The sequence below is a fragment of the Lolium rigidum genome, chromosome 3, assembly GCF_022539505.1.
Source record: "Lolium rigidum isolate FL_2022 chromosome 3, APGP_CSIRO_Lrig_0.1, whole genome shotgun sequence".
Taxonomy (NCBI): domain Eukaryota; kingdom Viridiplantae; phylum Streptophyta; class Magnoliopsida; order Poales; family Poaceae; genus Lolium; species Lolium rigidum.
The window spans coordinates 326,008,334-326,013,768 of record NC_061510.1 but is presented as its reverse complement, the minus strand read 5'-3'; positions in this window follow the sequence as shown (position 1 = coordinate 326,013,768).

Sequence of the window (5,435 nt, the reverse complement as noted above, 5' to 3'; positions counted from 1 at the left end):
GCGAAGAAGAGGGCCACCTCCACCGTCGTATCCAAGGCTGCTGCCCCGGGCGACCTCGTGTCGCGGGTGAAGCCCGAGATCGCCTCCACTCACCGGCGAGAGGCGGGGGGGGGGGGGGAAATGGCGCAGGCCATGGGCCTGGCCGCCGCCCACCACCAGCCCCTGCCGGAGTGCTGCGGAGAGCCGACGGGAGGAGGGCGCAGGCAGGCCGCCGCCGCCCATCCCAACCGCGCCGGCCGATCCACCAGGGAAGAGCCGACGGGAGAAGGGGGCGCAGCGCAGGCCGCCGCCGCCCATCCCATCCGCGCGTCCGCCATGCTCGAGGGAGGGAGATCCGGCCGCCGTCCACCATGCGTCGACGAGGAAGGGCCCCCGCCGCCGCCACGCCCCGTGGGTCTTTGCCCCGGCGGCGCTACCGGCGGCGGCGGAGATGCACCAGAACAACCATTCAGCGATGATGGCGAACATGGCAATGCTATCGATCTCATAATATCCATGATGAAAAAGGGCAACGGTGACATACAAACTCTAAAGCAGCCAGAAGTTATGATTAACGGTAATGCTGTATTTTTTAACAATCCTCGTACATTCCCAAATAAATATATAATATGAAGAACTAACCATAAACTGAATGCAAATAGAGTCTATAAATCAAGCAACAGAGCATTTTGATACAGCTCGGCAAAATTGTTTGACAGCCGATAAAAGGGAGGAGATTAATGCACGGAGAAGAGCAGCAGAGCAAAGCAAATCACTCGATGAGAGGAACATACGGAGAAGGGCTAGGAGGCAAAATAAATCAAGGGAAGAACAAAAGGAGGAGAATGCAAGACGACGCAGATCTAGGCAAAGCAAAACTGAAGAGGAGAGGGTAGCATTGCTAGCACAGCGCAGAGCAACCGCTGAAGCTAGAAGGAACACCCCGTGCGCTGAATCAATCGCGATGCCATGTCCAAATATAACAATTTTTCCAAAGATAAGCATGCCATCGAGCACACACAGATTACCCGCTAGAAAGGAAAATACTTCAGCTCCCGCCTCCCCTTCAGCAAGCACACCGGCATATACCATCGGGACCGACGGTAACATACCCATCATTACTACATTTATTATTTACATCTTGGTGCATTAAGATGTCGTACTTACGAAATCGAGAATGTTGTAGGTGACATGGAGAACTTCGTAAGCGGCATCATGGACGATAGCGCCATCCCCGACGACCTCATGGAGGAGTGCTACATGTGTACCCATGAAGGTACTTATGACAGCCTTTCCATTAGCCCTCCCCGTTATATGAGTGAATATGAACATATTGATATGACAGTCTATGCATATGTAGGTTACGTTGATGACATGGAACTCGATACACCGACAGAATTATCCGGCTCGGAATCTATCGATCCTTTTGACTTTGTGTACTCGAACCTACCAAAAGGAACACACATCCTGAAGCAAGAACCGGACTGCGAACACTGTAATGCCAAGAAGTTTGAGCATGAGACAGACGGTTTCTGTTGTCGGAACGGAAATATCAAGCTAGCTGAACCAGAGCCTATCCCGGAGCTAATGAGGCCATGGTCAAGCGCGGATGCGGACTCTCGGCATTTTCGGGAGAGCATACGATTCTTCAACGGCCACTTCTCATTCACAACTCTTGGCGTCAGCCTGGACAATAACTGCACAAACATGAAGTCCGGGGTGTACACATTCCGGGCACAAGGAAAGTTGTACCACAATGTGCATTCGTTTGGGCCAAACTCTCGCCCAGAACATCTACAACTCTACTTCTACGACGACGATCCTAGCCTGGTACATCGCAAGGAAGCCACCAAAGACCTAGACCAAGAGGTCGTCCAGAAGGTTGTGGACATACTAAGAGGAAACCCCTACTCCGAGAAGTTTAGGAGTTTGGGCGCTCACAAGGACAACCTCCAGGACTACCGTATAGAACTGAACACTGACATGAAGCTAGACCAACGGAGGTACAATTTACCGGTGTCGTCCGAGGTGGCTGCGATCTGGGTCGAGGGCAGCGACCTGGCAAATAGGTTCAAGCGCAGCATTACCCTCTACGGAAATAACAACGAGAGGCATACTATACAAGCCACACAAGGATGCTATGACCCGCTCTCGTACCCCCTCTTCTTTCCCAAGGGGGAGCTCGGATGGCATCCAAATCTCCCTAAGCGTGATACACCTTGGCACGTTGCGCAGCTATCAAGAGAGAACCGTGAGGAGGAAGGTTCGATTGTTCAAGATACTTCTGCATATTTTATCTAGCCTATTCGTATTTTGCCTAACCTTCTTTTTATGTCATTCACGCAGATGGAGGTGGTCATTTATGCGTCTCCGTTAGGGACTACTACTGTTACCGACTATAGACGCGTCCGGCTATATTCAACCCCATACTACATGGTGGGCGTCTCTTCCAACAGTTTGCGGTCGACATGTATATAAAGATTGAGGGATGCAGGCTGAGTTGGTTTAGGGAGCACCAGTCGGAGATACGTGCCGATCTATATAAAGGAATTGTGGATAGCATCACAGCCGGAGAGACTCGTGCAAGCGCTGTTGGCACAAGGATTGTTCTCCCTTGGAAGTTCCAGGGGGGTTTCCGAGACATGAAGCGCAGACATATGGATGCCATGGCGTTGGTACACACGTATGGCAAGCCTGACATCTTCCTGACGATGACCTGCAACCCAAACTGGCAGGAGATACAAGATGCACTGCTTCCAGGACAAACCCCACAGGACCGACCAGACATTGTGGTCTGAGTGTTTAGGGCCAAGCTGGAGACGATGAAAGATATGCTTACCAAGAAGCATATTCTAGGCGTTGTTAAGGCCTATGTCTACGTGGTCGAGTTCCAGAAGAGGGGCCTCCCGCACGCCCATTTCCTGTTGATCATGGATTCAAAATATAAGCTCATTGTGCCAGAGCAGTACGACCGCGTCATATCCGCCGAGCACCCGGACAAGAATAAGTACCCGGAGCTACAAACCATCGTCGTGAAGCATATGATGCATGGCCCATGTGGTGTCCTCAAGCCAAACAACGTGTGCATGCAAGACGGGTCGTGCAAGTGTAGGTACCCGCGGGCGTTCATTGAGACCACCGTACAGGGGAAGGACTCATACCCCATTTATCGGAGACGGAAGGACGGGCGTTGTGCAAAGGTCCGAGGCCAGACGCTTGACAATAGATGGGTTGTGCCTTACAACCCGTACCTCTTGCGGATGTTTGACTGCCACATCAACGTGGAGGTTTGCTCCAGCATAAAGGCCGTCAAGTACCTATATAAGTACGTGTACAAGGGCCACGATCAAACTTCGTTCAATATCGAGAAGCCCGATGCCGATGGTAACATAGACGAGATCAAGAGATTCGTTGACGCAAGGTGGGTTACTCCACCAGAGGCCATGTGGAGGATATTCGGCTTCAAGCTCTGTGAGAACCACCCGTCCGTCCTACCGCTGCCCCTTCATCTCGAAAATATGCAAATGGTCACGTTCAAAGCGGGAGACAACCTAAACGACGTCGCTGCCAGACAAAACCCATCCATGCTGACGGAGTATTTCGTGGCTAACGAGAAGCACGCGTGGGCTAGAGATATTCTTTACAAAGATTTTCCGAGAAGGTTCACATGGCAAAAAGCTAAGTACTGGAAAGAAAGGGACAAGGGTCAACAAGTAGGCCGAATCGTATCAGCCCATCCTGCCGAGGGTGACAGATACTTTCTAAGGGTGCTTCTAAATCATGTACCAGGCTCAAGGTCCTTCGAAGATCTCAAAACAGTGGATGGTGTGCTATGTAATAGCTTTCGTGAGGCCGCCGAGAGGAGGGGTCTCATCGAGGCCGACAACACGCTCGACGAGTGTCTTACCGAGTCAGAGCAGATCGCCATGCCAGCCTCACTCAGGAGGCTCTTCGCAACGATCTTGGTATTCTGCGAGCCTGGAGATGTGCGCGGCCTTTGGGATAGGCACCTTGAGGCGATGTCTGACGACTACCGGCGCAAACACACATGCCCAAAAGCAGTGGAGCAGAAAGTGTTGCTTGATATCAGGGGCATGCTGCAGTCCATGGGCAAAGACATAAAGTCGTTCCCTCTACCAGACATTGATGAGACCTATGACAACACAGATGGCGAGGCCAGGGAGGTCATCGAGGAAACCAATATCCAAGTAGACAGGGAAGACGCTTCTCTAGCAACCTCACTAAACCACGAGCAGAGGCTTGCCTACGCCGAAATACTAGCGGCAGTTGATGGTGGAAATGGGGGCGTATTCTTTGTGGATGGCCCAGGAGGCACAGGGAAGACCTACCTTTACAGGGCACTGCTCGCTAGGGTTCGAGGCGAGAGAAAGATCGCGTTGGCCACGGCGACGTCAGGAGTCGCCGCTTCCATCATGCCAGGAGGCAGGACAGCCCACTCGAGGTTCAAGATACCACTAAACCTTGAAGAAGGAAAATCATGCAGCTTCACTAAGCAGAGTGGGACAACAAAACTCCTGAGGATGGCTTCGCTCATTCTATGGGACGAGGCAACCATGACAAAACGGCAAGCAATTGAGGCATTAGACAGAAGCATGCGCGACATCATGGGATGCCCAGAACGACCTTTTGGGGGCAAGACTGTAGTGTTTGGTGGGGACTTCAGGCAGGTGCTTCCGATAGTGCGGAAAGGGTCACGAGGTCAGATAATAGATGCAAGTCTGCGGAGCTCAAACCTATGGAAGGGCATGCGCCAGCTAAGGCTCATCAAGAACATGAGGGCACAAAATGACTTGTGGTTCGCGGATTACCTACTGAGGGTAGGTAACGGCACCGAAGAAACTGATGAGGAAGGGAACATCCAACTGCCTAAAGATATATGTGTGTCGTCTACAGGTGACGATGCAGCTGATATAAAGAGGCTAATCAACCACGTGTTTCCTGCCCTAGACCAGAACATGGAAAATCCACATTACATGACTTCTCGAGCAATCCTTTCCACAAGGAACGACAGCGTCGATGGAATAAATATGCACATGATTGATCGTTTCCAGGGTGAGGAGATGACCTACTATAGCTTCGATAGTGCGGAGGACGATCCGCACGGCTACTATCCTCAAGAGTTCCTGAATGACCTAACTCCTAATGGGCTTCCCCCGCACGCGCTTAAACTGAAGATAAATTGCCCAGTTATACTGTTTAGGAACATCGACCCAGCTAACGAGTTATGTAACGGCACGAGGCTTGTGGTCCGTGGGTTCCAGAGTAACGCCATCGACGCAGAGATCATCGTGGGACAACACGCAGGGGAGAGAGTGTTTCTTCCTCGGATACCTCTATGCCCATCCGATGATGACATGTTCCCGTTTAGATTCAAGAGGAAGCAGTTCCCAATCAGGCTCAGCTTTGCCATGACGATCAACAAGGCGCAAGGGCAG